This window comes from Dermochelys coriacea, chromosome 11 (genome assembly GCF_009764565.3).
Source record: "Dermochelys coriacea isolate rDerCor1 chromosome 11, rDerCor1.pri.v4, whole genome shotgun sequence".
Taxonomy (NCBI): Eukaryota; Metazoa; Chordata; order Testudines; family Dermochelyidae; genus Dermochelys; species Dermochelys coriacea.
Window position 1 is genome coordinate 37,666,638 of NC_050078.2, and position 16,218 is coordinate 37,682,855.

At 41.3% G+C, this 16,218-nt stretch overlaps 1 long non-coding RNA gene across 1 annotated transcript; it reads right to left on the reverse strand.

Annotated features, from left to right (window-relative positions):
* Positions 1 to 2,740: 2,740 nt before the first annotated feature.
* On the reverse strand, positions 2,741 to 15,376 carry LOC119863622. The gene is made up of 2 exons (XR_005295667.2): positions 15,158 to 15,376; positions 2,741 to 3,891 (listed from the first exon to the last, which is right to left on the reverse strand). It is a non-coding gene; the product is annotated as an uncharacterized LOC119863622 (long non-coding RNA).
* Positions 15,377 to 16,218: the final 842 nt, after the last annotated feature.

A 16,218-nucleotide genomic window follows, 5' to 3' on the forward strand; every position in this document is an offset into this window, starting at 1 on the left:
TGCTCCAGCGTCTGGTGGAGGTTCATGAACTGCATCAGGATCACAGACTGCCACTGCAGCCCTTGCTTAACCACCCTCTCTCCTCCCCAAATTCCATAGCTTTCTCACCCAGACGCCCAAGAACACGGGGTGGGAGACTCCGGGCACACAACCACTCCACCCCAGTGGAAAGCCCAAGCAACAGAAGGCTGGCATTCAACAAGTGGCCTTTTCCTTCCCTCCTGTCCTCCTCCCACACCCCACCTGGGCTACCTTGTGAGTTATCTCCCTATTTTTATAATAAATTAATAAAGAATACATGTTTTTTAAAAGATAGTGACTATTTCCTTTGCAAGCAAGCTGTGATCGAAGGCGGGAGGCTTACAGGGAATTAGAGTCAACCAAGGGGGCTGGTTTTCATCAAGGAGAAACAAACAGAAATGTCGCACAGTACTCTGGCCAGTCATGAAACTATTTTTCAAAGCTTCTCTGATGCGCACCGCTTCCTGCTGTGCTCTTCTAACTGCCCTGTGTTTGGCTGCATGTATTCAGCAGCCAGGCAATTTGCATCAACCTCCAACCCTGCCAAAAACATCTCCCCCTTACTCTCACAGAGATTGTGGAGCACACAACAAGCAGCAATAACAATGGGACTATTGGTTTTGCCAAGGTCTGAGCAAGTCAGTAAACTGCGCCAGCGACCCTTTAAACGTCCAAATGCACATTCTACCACCATTCTGCACTTGCTCAGCCTGTAGTTGAACAGCTCCAGACTACTGTCCAAGGTGCCTGAGTACGGCTTCATGAGCCAGGGCATTAAAGGGTAGGCTGGGTTCCCAAGGATAACTATAGGCATTTCAACATCCCCAACAGTTATTTTCTGGTCTGGAAAGTAAATCCCTTCCTGCAGCCATTTAAACAGACCAGAGTTCCTGAAGACGCGAGCGTCACGAACCTTTCCCGGCCATCCCACGTTGATGTTGGTGAAACATCCCTTGTGATCTACCGGTGCTTGCAGCACCATTGATAAGTACCCCTTGTGGTTTATGTACTGGCTGCTCTGGTGGTCTGGTACCAAGACAGGGATATGGGTTCCATCTATAGCCCCACCACAGTTAGGGAATCCCATTGCAGCAAAGCCATCTAGTATGACCTGCACATTTCCCAGAGTCACTACCTTTGATAGCAGCAGCTCAGTGATTGCATTGGCTATTTGCATCACAGCAACCCCCACATTAGATTTGCCCACTTCAAATTGATTCCTGACTGACCGGTAGCTGTCTGGCTTTGCAAGCTTCCACAGGGCTATTGCCACTCACTTGTGAACTGTGAGGGCTGCTCTCATCTTGGTATTCTAGTGCCTTAGCAGGGGAAAGCAAGTCACAAAGTTCCATAAAAGTGCACTTACGCATGCGAAAGTTTCGGAGTCAGTGGGAATCATCCCAGACTTGCAACACTATGCAGTCCCACCAGTCTGTGCTTGTTTCCCGGGCCCAGAATCAGCATTCCATGGCATGAGCCTGCCCCATTAACACTATGATCTCCAAATTGTGGGGGAACGCAGTTTTAGAGAAAAGTGTGTTCATGTCCTCATCTCCACGCTGCCGTCGCCGCCTCCTCGTCTGGTTTTTCAGGTGCTGGTTCTGCATACACTGCACGATAATGCGCGAGGTATTTACAATGGTCATAACTGCTGTGGTGAGCTGAATGGGCTCCATGCTTGCTGTCCTACGGTGTCTGCTCCTGCTCGGGCAAACCAGGGAAAAGGGAGCGAAATGATTGTTTGCCATTGCTCTGGCGGAGGGAGGGGTGACTGACAACATGGCTGACAGGGTTAGCTTACAGAGAATTAAAATCAACAAAGGGGGTGGCTTTGCAAGAAACAGAATGGCCTTCTCAAGGATAGAACTCAAAACTGGGTTTAGCAGGCTGTTGATTTCACAGAGGGAGGGAGGAGAAAATGAATACAAAACAAATCTGGTCTATTTCTTGTTTTGATCCACTTCATCTATCTTTATACATCTTGCTGGCAGCAGACTGTGCAGTATGACTGCTGGCCATTGTCTTCTGCTGACTGCAGAAGGGAACTTAAACTTAAAAGGGAAATGACCTGGCTGAGTCACTCCCATGTTTGCCCAGGCGCCCCGACCTCATCAAGGTAGGTTAAAAGAGCACCCTGGACTATGTCAACAATGGCTACCAGTCATACTGCACTGTCTGCTGCCAAAAGGCAATAAACTGTTGTTGTGTAGCAATGCAGTACCACATCTGCCGGCACCGAGGAGACATACGGTGATGGTTAGCTGAGCGGGCTCCATGCTTGCCGTGGTATGGCGTCTGCCCAGGTAACTCAAGAAAAAAGGTGCAAAATGATTGTCTGCCCTTGCTTTCATGGAGGGAGGAAGGGATGGGGGCCTGACAATATGTACCCAGAACCACCTGCGACAATGTTTTAGCCCCATCAGGCACTGGGATTTCTACCCAGAATTCAAATGGGCAGCGGAGACTGCAGGAACTGTGGGGTAGCTACCCACAATGCAACACTCCAGAAGTCAACAGTTACCTTGGTACTGTGGACACACTTCACCAACTACATGCACTTAGAGCATTTGTGTGGGGACACACATAATTGACTGTATAAAAACGCTTTCTACAAAACTGACTTCTATAAATTCGACCTAATTTCGCAGTGTACACAAGGCCTAAAAGTGAGAGTTTTTGGAGTGGCAATTACTAACATTGCAGTATAAAGACTCACAAGGACAGCGCAAAGTTGATTTACAAAAAAAAGCGCAAGTTACATCAGGTTCAGTAGTTTTCAATAATTAATAGATACAATATTAACAAAGCAAAAACTATGCAAAAACATTCAGCAAGTGATTAGTACCAAGTTAATACTCTGAAATCTAGCTACATATTTCCAAATGTAACATGCCATAAATCATATTTTTGGACAAATTCCTTTGTTACTGAAATATTATCAATAAGGTCCAGTCTTTCTGTTGGTGGGAGAGTTTGGTTTTGTCATTCTGTTGATTGCCTCAGTCATAGTGCCATGTCTCACTGATAGGCAACTTAACTGTCTGGGCCAAATGCACCCTAGAGGACATCTCCAACCTTATCAGAGCAGGTGAAGCACACCCCAGGATTCATGTCTTCCTGAGGGACGCAGGCCTAGAATTGGCTAACTATCCCCCACCTGAACCAAAAGTGAAAGCCAAAAGCTAACTTTTCTATACATTTAAAAAGAGCCAGATGATTCGGGTGCTCGTTTCACGGACCTGCGAGATGTTTTTTCTTGTGCTGGTAGGAAAGTGAACAACATTGTTAAGTAACCACAAAAAGTGCACATATCATTCTCCTTTCCATCAGCATCATGAATTACAGCTGAAGAGGAAGGCACTGGCTTAGGACATGGCAGACCTGAGTTCAGTTCCCTGAAGCATTCAGACCTTTCAAGTTTTGGTGCCATTATCTGCCAGACAATAAACAAGAAACCCCCACTCCCACGCCAATGAAATATCCAAAAAACAAATCCAAGAAAAAAGCAAGAAGCAGTATGAGAAATGAACCAATTCAAGCTTTTCCTCCTCCAGCAAAACCCACTACAAGTTAAAAGCAGAAAATACTTCATTAATTCATTAGAATACTTGGGAGCCTGGAAGACACGTTGTGTCTACACACTTGGTTACTCTGTTTCAAGGACTGCAGCGTCCAAGTGGTCTCAATCATCTGCAAGGTGTCAGTGGGCTGTTGGGCTGTACAGAGGGACAGGATCAGGATAGGACATTGAGCAGTTCTGCAGCCTGGGAATGCTGATCTCTTGTTCTTTGCTCAGCTCTGCTGCAGACAGGTGTGTCTTTCATTCCAGTGGGACTTCCATGCAGCAAGCATGTTGTCTGACACAACAGCCTATGTTACAGAAACATCATTTTAGAGACAATGCAGTGATTATATAACTTAGAGCATGATTTCTACAGCTTGTCTCTATGTGAGGCAGTTTAAACAAAATGGATAGTCGTGAATAAAAATCAAGCTAAAAATCTAGAACAAAGGATCCTTTAACATTTGCTCTAGTTGAAGACCACTTTTCTACATCAAATGATTCCTTTTGCCCCTTAATTATGAATAATGCAACAGATAAAGTGAAAGAAAAATATATTTTTAGAAGATAACCATTGGATCTTATTACAGTAGAACCTCAGAGTTACAAACACCAGAGTTATGAACTGACCAGTCAATCACACCCAATTTGGAACTGGAAGTATGCAGTCAGGCAGCAGCAGAGACCAAATAAACAAATAAAGCAAATATAGTACAGTACAGTGTTAAATGTAAACTACTAACAAAAGGGAAACAGTACTTTTCTTCTGCATAGTAAAGTTTCAAAGCTGCATTAAGTCAATGTTCAATTGTAAACTTTTGAAAGAACCATAACATTTTGTTCAGAGTTACAAACACTTAAAAGTTTTGAAGAACCTTCATTCCCGATAGGTTTCAGAGTAGCAGCCGTGTTAGTCTGTATTTGCAAAAAGAAAAGGAGTACTTGGGGCACCTTAGAGACTAACAAATTTATTAGAGCATAAGCTTTCGTGAGGTGAGCTGTAGCTCACGAAAGCTTATGCTCTAATAAATTTGTTAGTCTCTAAGGTGCCCCAAGTACTCCTTTTCTTTTTGCTTCATTCCCGAGGTGTTCGTAACTAAGGCTTTACTGTACACCTTTTCCTGCTAGATTAAAGAGCCATCTACTATCAGAAATCTCTTCCTCAGGTAACCTGTAGATCAGGGTCAAGTCACTTCTAACCTTCTCTTGGATAAACTAAATAGATTGAGCTTCTTTTTTCTCTCACTACGAATATATTTGCACTTGAAGCTGCGAGTGTGATTCCCACCTTGAGGAGACATATTCATTCTAAAAAAATAATAAATTATAAATAAATAAATAAATTTCCTTAAAAAAAAATCAAATGTGGCCACAAATGCAAGGTGCTAGCACATCTATGCGAAACCCTAGACATGTATTGGGGGCAGCTAGCCCATCCCGCTGCTCATGCCAAATGCAGCTAGCTTGAAGAGAGCTAGCGTGAGTTTGCCTGGAAATCAGGATCCCCCAAGTCAAAGTGTAGACATATCCTATAAGGCATATTTTCCTTATTCTTGTAGCTCATCTGAATGTTTTCCAATTTGTCAAATTTCTTTTTTAAATGTAGAGACCAGAACTGGATACAGTATTCCATTAATGGTCTCACAGATACATAGGTAATTCCACCTGTACTCCCACAATGTTCCTTTGCTTAGATATCCAAAGGCTGCATTTGCCACCCTTACCTACACCATTGCACTGAGAGTTCATATTCAACTCATTATTTATTATGACCTTAAATCCTTTTTGGAGTCACTGCTTTCCTGAATACGACCCCTTACAAGTTTGACCTACATTCTTTATTCCTAGATGCATCATCATGCATTTGCCTGTGTTAAAATGCATGTTGTTCAAATGAGCCTACCTCACCAAGCAATCCATATTGGTCTGTGTAACTGACCTGTCCTGCTCATTATCATTCCACCAATTTGAGTCATCTGAAAATTTTATTACCAATAATTCTATATTTTCTGTATTGTCAAGTACATTAACTGGCATTGGGATAGGAACATATCCTAAAAACTAAAATTATTCTCCATTCACAATTATATTTTTCGCTTTACCAGTTAACCAATTTTTAACTCACTTAATATGGGCTACACCGTTTTTGTAAAATGCTAATTTTTAAATCAAAATATCATGTGGAACTAAGTCAGATGCCTTATAAAAATCTCACTACATTGCATCAACACAGTTACCTTTATCAACTGTGAACTCAACCCCCCCGCCCAATATTTAATTTGTCAAGACCTATTTGCCATTAAACCATGTTGACTGGTCTTAGTTCTGCTGTTATCTTCCGATTCATTACTGTTTGTGTCTCACTCCAACCTTTCCATAATTTTGCTCTGGAGCAATGTTAACTGGCTTATAGTTTCTCAAGTCATCCTGTTTCCCCTTTTCAAATTCTGGTACATTAGCTTTTTCTAGCCCTCTGGAACTTACCCCCTATTCCAGAATTTTGTTAAAAAAATCATTAATGATTCAAAGAATTCCTCATCCAATTCTTTTAAATATTCTTGGATGTAAATTACCCAGCCCTTCAAATTTAAAAAACATTTAACTTAAGTTACAGCAATTAATTGCTATTTAACATCTTCTCTAGTTACTGATGTGATAGAAGGTATTTCATTATCACTTTAAGATATGAATACATCATCTTGCTTCCTTCTAAGTGTGGGTCAGAAATATTTGTTGACTACTTCTGCATTTTCTGCTTCATAATTGATAATTTTACCATTTTTGTCTAATATCGGATCTCAACCATTACTAGGATTTTGTTTATTCATAATGTAAAGAATTTATTCTTATTGTCCTTAACTCTACCAGCCATAGAATTTTCATTGATATTCTTAGCTTCCCTTATCAGTTGTCTGCATTTCCTAACTGCTGATTTTTTACTCAATGCTATAAGCATCCTCATTTTTCCATTTGTTTTTAAATTTTTTATTGTGGCCTTTTATTAGAAATCTCTCTTACAGGTAGGCACCTGTAAGTCCCAGGATTTTTTTTTAAACTTAAGAAGACATCTTTCATGCCTGTGGAATTTTGTTTTCTTGGGTATCTAACAAAGCATTCATAAAAGATTCTCAGTTAGCATTCAAATTTTTATATTTAAATCTTTCTTTCCACAATATTTTCTTTCTAGTCAGTTTTGCTCCTAATTGTTCTCAGTTTGGGCAAGTTGATCTTTATAAAGCAGAAAGTATATATTTATTAGTGTTTGGGGATATATTCTACCCATATAAAGCAAATTAAATTAAGTTGTGATCAATTGCACGTAGACAAGCATAAATTTTTATCTCAGTGTTCCATTCATCTTTATCTGTAAGAATGATGTTGAATACAGAATTACCCTGAGGTGCTTTTGATACTTTTTACATTAGAAAGCTCTTGGTATGTTTAAGAAACTCCAAGCACATTTTACCAACAGCAGTATGAGATCTCTGGAATATGTTTTCCAGATTGAAATCCCACATGATACACATTATAGATCAATGTTTGAAGAGCTGGTCATCCTGTTCCCTTGTCTGATTTAGTGGTCTATAGGAGACACCTCCACCCCATCTTGTGATTTATCAATTAATACATTGATCCAGTGCCTGTCCTCCTGACTTGTCAGTAATACTAAAGCAAGTAATGGTATTTTTAATGGAGGTTGCCATGCTGACTCCATTACTGCCCATTCCATCTTTCCTGAATGGGGGGTGGGGAAAGGTGAAGCAAGACTATTGAAAAAAAATAGGGAAATCGTAAAAATAAAAAAATAGTTAACACTATTAGTCTGAGGCAAGTTTGTGCCGAGACAGAAGACAGCCATTTATACTGTCTATAGAGCATTCCTTCAGGCTAGCTCCAAAGTTATTTCTATCCCTCAGAACTCAAACAATCTCTCCATTTCCTCTCGTGTTAGGTCACAAGTCCAGTGTGTCTGAATACAGAGGTACAAAAATCTTTTGCTGTAACTGTTAGGTACCACCTTTCCTGTAGATTAGTTTTAAATCCAGTTTCAAGCAGGGTGGCTAAAAATCAATGATTTAATTAACTTAAATAAAAAAGTTTAATACATTTGTGTGTTTTAAACTAAATCTATTAAAAATTAAATTTGAAATGTAGTCCTGATCGTAAGTTGTAATCTATTACAATCATTTAAATTCAATAAAAAATATTAGCAATACATGTTTACTGCCAAAGTTTTAAAGAAAGTCAAACCACTGAATTGGTCAAAATCACTGGCTAAGTACCTAAAACAAGACTGTTGAAGTGCTAAATCAGCTTTTGATAGCAGTAGCCTGTTCTGCAGATTCAGAGAGAACCTTTTCTTCATTTCAGTTTATTCAGCTGTTCATTCAAAGTTAAGAAACCAATTGGCAGTGGAAAGAGGAGGAAAGCTTCTTTTCCTTCTCCAGTCTAGAATAAAGGCTAGGTGTGAGAATGAGAAATGTAAGTGCTAAAATCTGGAAGGACTTGCTGACCAGAAGCTCCCAGCCCAATTCACTATCTTTGTTTAATAAATTGGTTATGGTTTTAAAACCATAACATATTTTGATAAACTTTCCTTGCATATCCAGCATACTTAAGGTAGTTTATTTAACTAATAAAACATTAAAATGCTGATTTTAATTGAACTCCAGTATCAAATCTAAATAGTGCTTGACCCAATTCAATTTTTGATCATAAAAATTAATCTGAATATATGTATGTTAAGCTATATAATTTATTAAATGTGCATAAGCATAGTGTACCTTCCTGGTAGCAAAAATAAGTACCAAATTTGTGTAACAGATGTATTTAGTTGCAAATCACATGTTTTAATGGTTACTAATGAATGTCTTTAGGACAATAATTAAAAGTTACAAATAACAAAAAAAGATTTAAATCAAACATTTAAATCAAAGTTTTTTGCTAAATCAGGATTTAAATCACTGATTTAACTAAAAGCACCCTGGTTTCAAATTAGCATTTGGGCATGGCATCATCCCAGAGCAAAAAACAAAAAAAAAAACCTCAGAGCTTTTTCCCCCAACATTATGGCATGCTGGGGGAATCAGCATGAGGAAGCTGTCATTGCCATAGTTCATGGTGTTATATCTGTTTTACACGTAAATTGGGAGACTTCAGTGAGGACTGCCAAACCTGAACTTTTCAAAAGCACTAAATTCACTGAATTTTAAGGAGAAAGGAAAAAAGTGATCCTTTTCAGTAAAAAAAAAAAAAGATGTGCATACATTGAAATTTGTACCAACTTTACACTCAACCATTTTTAGACAGACAGCCATATAGCAGGGGTGTGTGTGTGTGTAAGTTTAACTCTCAGATTTATGAGCCCACAATTGTATGCATTTCTGTAAGTGTGAAGTTAGACTGAAAAATCAGTTCTTAAGCAGTCATACTAAATAATGCTGCAGAAAAAATGCAGCCCAAGTTAGACTTGCCACCTAAATGGTTGGGCACATGGGCCTTATTTTTCAGTAACATACTATTTTATGAGCTTTTGACTAAATGTAGCCTCCCACCAATTTTTAGTTGTGCTGCCACATTCTTTGCCCTGTTTGCAGTAGATGGATCTGAAGGGAGAAATCCTGGCCCTATTTATGTCATTGACAAAACTGCAATTGACTTCAAAAGAGGCCAGAATTTCAGCTTAATACTCTAAGGGATTGACTGAATATTTAAACAAGAGTTGTTGTTTCTTTAAATTAAGTATTTACTGTAAAATCCATTAAAATATATTAGCAAAAACAATGAGGCGTCCTTGTGGCACTTTAGAGACTAACAAATTTATTTGGGTGAAAGCTTATGCCCAAATAAATGTGTTAGTCTCCAAGGTGCCAGAAGGATTCCTCGTTGTTTTTGCTGATGTAGACTAACACGGCTGCCCCTCTAAAATATATTAAAAGCCCATTGTGTTAACCCTATGGTTTCCAACCCTCCAGATTGTCCTGGATTCTCCAGGAATTAAAGATTAATCTTTAAGGATTATGTCATGTGATGAAAGCTCCAGGAATACATCCAACCAAAATTGGCAATCCTAGTTAAATATGAGCAAAACTAAAGGAGTACTTGTGGCACCTTAGAGACTAACAAATTTATTTGAGCATAAGCTTTCGTGAGCTACAGCTCACTTCATCGGCTGCATTTGGTGGAAAAAACAGAGGAGAGATTTATATACACACACACAGAGAACATGAAACAATGGGTTTATCATACACACTGTAAGGAGAGTGATCACTTAAGATAAGCCATCACCAGCAGCAGGGGGGGGGAAAAGGAGGAAAACCTTTCATGGTGACAAGCAAGGTAGGCTAATTCCAGCAGTTAACAAGAATATCAGAGGAACAGTGGGGGGTGGGGTGGGAGGGAGAAATACCATGGGGAAATAGTTTTACTTTGTGTAATGACTCATCCATTCCCAGTCTCTATTCAAGCCTAAGGTAATTGTATCCAGTTTGCAAATTAATTCCAATTCAGCAGTCTCTCCTTGGAGTCTGTTTTTGAAGCTTTTTTGTTGAAGTATAGCCACTCTTAGGTCTCAGAGTAGCAGCCGTGTTAGTCTGTATTCGCAAAAAGAAAAGGAGTACTTGTGGCACCTTAGAGACTAACAAATTTGTTAGTCTCTAAGGTGCCACAAGTACTCCTTTTCTTTTTACTCTTAGGTCTGTGATCGAGTGACCAGAGAGATTGAAGTGTTCTCCGACTGGTTTTTGAATGTTATAATTCTTGACGTCTGATTTGTGTCCATTCATTCTTTTACGTAGAGACTGTCCAGTTTGGCCAATGTACATGGCAGAGGGGCATTGCTGGCACATGATGGCATATATCACATTGGTAGATGCGCAGGTGAACGAGCCTCTGGTAGTGTGGCTGATGTGATTAGGCCCTATGATGGTATCCCCTGAATAGATATGTGGACAGAGTTGGCAACGGGCTTTGTTGCAAGGATAGGTTCCTGGGTTAGTGGTTCTGTTGTGTGGTGTGTGGTTGCTGGTGAGTATTTGCTTCAGATTGGGGGGCTGTCTGTAAGCAAGGACTGGTCTGTCTCCCAAGATCTGTGAGAGTGATGGGTCGTCCTTCAGGATAGGTTGTAGATCCTTGATGATGTGTTGGAGAGGTTTTAGTTGGGGGCTGAAGGTGATGGCTAATGGCGTTCTGTTGTTTTCTTTGTTGGGCCTGTCCTGTAGTAGGTGACTTCTGGGTACTCTTCTGGCTCTGTCAATCTGTTTCTTCACTTCAGCAGGTGGGTATTGTAGTTGTAGGAATGCATGATAGAGATCTTGTAGGTGTTTGTCTCTGTCTGAGGGGTTGGAGCAAATGCGGTTATATCGTAGCGCTTGGCTGTAGACAATGGATCGAGTGGTATGATCTGGATGAAAGCTAGAGGCATGTAGGTAGGAATAGCGGTCAGTAGGTTTCCGATATAGGGTGGTGTTTATGTGACCATCGCTTATTAGCACCGTAGTGTCCAGGAAGTGGATCTCTTGTGTGGACTGATCCAGGCTGAGGTTGATGGTGGGATGGAAATTGTTGAAATCATGGTGGAATTCCTCAAGAGCTTCTTTTCCATGGGTCCAGATGATGGAGATGTCATCAATGTAGCACAAGTAGAGTAGGGGCATTAGGGGACGAGAGCTGAGGAAGCGTTGTTCTAAGTCAGCCATAAAAACGTTGGCATACTGTGGGGCCATGCGGGTACCCATCGCAGTGCCGCTGATTTGAAGGTATACATTGTCACCAAATGTGAAATAGTTATGGGTCAGGACAAAGTCACAAAGTTCAGCCACCAGGTTAGCCGTGACATTATCGGGGATACTGTTCCTGACGGCTCGTAGTCCATCTTTGTGTGGAATGTTGGTGTAGAGGGCTTCTACATCCATAGTGGCTAGGATGGTGTTTTTAGGAAGATCACCGATGGATTGTAGTATCCTCAGGAAGTCAGTGGTATCTCGAAGATAGCTGGGAGTGCTGGTAACGAAGGGCCTGAGGAGGGAGTCTACATAGCCAGACAATCCTGCTGTCAGGGTGCCAATGCAAAACTGTGTCTCTGATAGAGCCTTATGCAAACCAAATTACCTTGAGACTATGACAAAGGAACCACAAGAGGGCACTCTTACATAACAGCTGAATTTCAAAAAAAAAAAAAAAAGCTTTCTGAAAGGTTTAGAGAAAAAATATATGAGGTTAAAATGGTGTAGTCATATTAGTACTGATAAAGCAAGTCTGCTTGTTGGTCTGTTGGAGGATGTCAGCACAAACTGGGATATCATTATTTGCCTTAAAACATTGTAGTTCATAAAAATTTTCTCCCGATTTAAAAGTTAAAGTAATTTCATCTAATAGTCATGGTGGACGTCACAGTTCCCTTTGAAAACAGGACCCTGGCCTTCCACAACACCTGATCTCAAAAGCTGGAGAAATACGCCCTTCTGGCTGATTCCTTGAGAGCTAGGGGTTACGAGGTTCAAACTCATGCACTGATCGTCGAAGCCCTCGAGTGAGTGTTGCGAGAATGTGGAATTGGTTAGTGCTACGCTCGGCTGACGTGGCAAATCATGGTGTTGGATGCCATCAGATGCTTGAGGGACATCTATCTAGAACACATCACTGAACATAAGCAATACCAGGAGAGATGAGCTGGAGTGCCGATGAGAAGCAAGGTCAGGAAAATAACTGGAATACTTCCCTAATGGATTGTATTTTCTAAGGGACAACCTATCCTAAATTCTCAATTACTGAGGGACACTTTTCATGAGTGATGTACCCGAATAATTGGATGCTAATACTTCAACTGGATCACTGAATTTATTAACCTTAATTTGGGAAACTGCAGATTCTGTACTATTTTTATTTTATGACTTTCAGACCAATGTTTGTACTTTTGAATAATTTAAGCACTATACCCAGATGCGCAGACACTCTTTCCTTAAGCTGGGTATTATATAATTTTAACATTAGTTTTATTAAAATAAATTGAAAATTCAATTGCTTTGCTATTAACACATGTTATTTACAAGTTCTTGTCTGAGTTAGCTATAATAGAGAGGTAGCAAAACAGAGATAATTCATTAGCAATTTCAATTAAACTGAGTCTCTGACCATCATGACTGGCATTAATGCCCATCCAAACTCTAATAACTACAGCTGCTTTTGAAAATAGTTGTTGAGCTTGGATTTGCTTAGTATGGTTTTGTTAAGCAGAACAGCATTAAAGATGTACTACAAAGAATTTTTTTTAAACATTCTGATTATTCATCTTTTCCTTCTTAATGATGTATAGAGAAAGCCTGAAACATTTTATTGAAAAAATAATTACTTTTTGCCTTAGAAATATCAGAAATACCAAGTCTGCTCTTCTCTGGTTTTGCTGGAGACCTTACAGCAGTGTTTCTCAACTGGTGGGACCTGATCAAACAGGGGTAAGGGAGGTATCACAAGAGGCAGTCAGGAAGATTGCCAAGCATTGAAAACTTTGTTACAGTCTAAAGGAAAGAAAATCTCACCCTCCACATACGCTTATCCTTCAAGGTCAAGTATTTTCCATCAACCTCTTGAGACATAAAATGCACAAAACATTATATAGGCACATGGTTGTTTTCATTTATGCATTTTTTTACTCTTACTTTTATAGTAAATATAAGGGATCATGAAAGTTGACTTGAAATAAGGGGTCAACAAAAGCTGACCTGAAATGAGGGATCAACAAAAGTTGAGAAACACTGTCTTAGAGTATGAGCTCTCATACCTCAGTTGAAAGATTAGCTGAACTGAATCTTTAACAAAGATGCCCTTTATCTGAAGTGCCAACTAGCCATTGAAGTTAAACAGGTGTTATTAAAACAAAAGTTTTAAACAGTTTGATTAAAAATCCCTTTCCTTCTGAACTGCTGAGCTTTCATACTCTTCAATTCCTTGTTTCACCAGTTTTCCAGTCATTACACAGTCTTGGTAGGGAAGCAAAATTCGAATTGATATTAAGTCTGTCACAGACAGTTATATTTGGGAAGGGGCTAAACAAAGCAGCATAGACAGTGATCCTCAAGACAGAGGCCTGACTCTAGGACAGCTATTACAATAAAATCAAGTGTACTTGAACACGCTATTCAAATAGCACTGTGCATGAAGGTATGATTAAGTGATAGTGCTGAAGCCCATTGTTACACAAAATTGAGGCGAGTAGATTTCAATGCATGTGTCAGAGAAGAGGAAATAGTGTGTTACTGTTGTACTGAGCATGCAAAAGAGAAACGTTTGGCTGGAGAAGTTCCCCCACTTTGTCCTGTCTTAAGATTGCTGTTCTTTGTTCCCTTAAAGGAGAAGTGTTTTGCACCTCTTCAGATTTGGTGAGACTTTTTCAAGCCACAGAATGGTTTCTGTAATGCAAGGGCATATTCCCACGTACCTTCAACTTGTCAAGATGCACACCACCAACATTTCCAGTGGTAAATCAGGACACAGCACCTCTCAGGTTTGGCCCATCTGTCCCTCCATAAATGGGGATGGACAGGCCAAATTTGGTCAGTGTGGTGACCTACTGCATGGAGTTGCAATACCACTCAAATTTGGCCTGGCCACCACCCCTATGGATATGGAGACTGTGGTAGGTGGGCAGCCCAATCTGAGTGGCACTATGACCTTGTATGCCAGGTTGCAATGCCACTTCATCTAGGTGCCCGGGGTAAGCTCTCCCTTTTGCCCCACTCCTCCCCAGGCAGCCCCGAGTGAAGGAAGTAGTCATTTCAGCCAGACCACATGGCTTGGGTGGGGTCATCAAAGCAGGGCAGTCCCACAAACTTGGCATTACTCTGATATAATCCAGCCCCTCCTAGAGTCCTCTAGGTTGTCACACATTCATAGCTTGTGTAGGCTTAGCTCATTGCACACACACCAGGGACTACTTGCATTACTGTTCCCCCTCACCCCCAGCTCCTAAGCTCCCTTTTTACCACCCTCCAACCCACCTCTATTTCATGGACATGGATTTCATGCCAGGGTTCTGTATGTCTCCACACAGACCCCACCCCCCTTTCCATACTAGAGTCTCATTCTTGGCCCACTCCCCTCCATTACCCCCCCCCAAGGGTAGGTGTGGTGTGCCCCTGAATTCCTTACCCCAGACCAGACTTTCAGTCTCCTCTCCCAGGAATTCTGTGCCCCAGTGGTCCCCAATACCAGGATTCCATAATTCCCCCTTGGCAGGATTCCATGTGTTCCTGTCATGTCACAGGAACCTCCTTCTGGCCATCCGGGGGACCAGCTTGCACTCTCCCTCCAGTGCAGCAGTCTACTGTCTTACTGCATGCTTCTGCCTTGGTTACTCCTGGATCTGCAGCTTCCTCTGTATGACTTGGTCTTCTGGCTAGGTTACTAAAGTCCTCCCCTTCCAGGGAATTCAGTCTTTCCAGACATGCTGTCTAGCCAGCACCTCTAAAATCTTTGTCACTTCCCAGTGGCTGGTATGGGAATCCACACCTACCCTCAACACTGGGTTCCAGCCCAGGGAGCCTAAAACAAGTAGCCACAGTCCTTGTACAGTCCTACCTCTTGTTGCTGTTTCCCTGGGCTTCTTCCTACAGGTCTCACTTTCCCCCTCTCTGGTTTTGCCAGTCTCTCTCTCCTCTCAGGAAATGAATGCAGCCTACTTCCCTACAGCCTTTCACAACCACAACAGCACCCTTCTCCACAGTAGGGTAAGTAGACAGCAAATGTGAAAAATCAGAACAGGGATAATAGGAGCCTATATAAGAAAAAGACCCAAAAATCAGGACATCTGGTCACCCTACTCCACAGCCAGCTACTTGGCTTTAAACAGGCCCTGCCTTTTCCTGCACAGGTGAGCCAGTCCTTAATTAGCTTCCTCCAGCCTAAATCTCCCCTGCTTGCAGCCTAATTAGCTGATTGGACCCACCTGGCCTAATTCAGCTCTTGCAGGATTAGTGTGGGAAGTCTACCCTATCACAGCCCACCATTCCCTCCATGCCACAAGCTTGGTGAACCTCTTACCTCCTTCCCTCATATCAGGGACTCCCCATCTCTCTTCCCCATACTAGGGACCCTCATTCTCTCCTCCCTGCCATGGGCTCTTTGTGCACTCCCTTTCCCTGAATCCCTCCTTCCCCCTATACCAGGAGCTTTGTGTGCTCCCCATTACTTCCTCTCCCACCTTCCCCCCCCACACTAAGAGCTCTGTGTGCCCTCATTAACCCTTCCCTCATACAAGGATCCCCCCCATTTTCCACCATGCCAGGGGCTATGTGAAGACACCCATTCCCCTTAGGGCCCTCCAATACTTCCCTTAATGCACACTCCCCACCACCATTATTATTTCTCATCTTTCTAGCTGGGTGACAAGTCATTCAGACTGTCAACATGTTAACTCTGTTGGGAGGATGGACAGAGGTGAATTAGGGGTATTATGCTGGAAGATGTTAATGGGTCACATCAAACCATTATCTGATCTTGCAGAGGCTCTATGACTTAGCTAAACAGATTGCTGGGGGTGACTTCATGTATCCTCCATTTGGTTTTCTGATTTTCCACCAAATCAATTAGATTGCTGGCCATTGACATCTAGAACATTCCCTGAAATTTCAGAATTGATC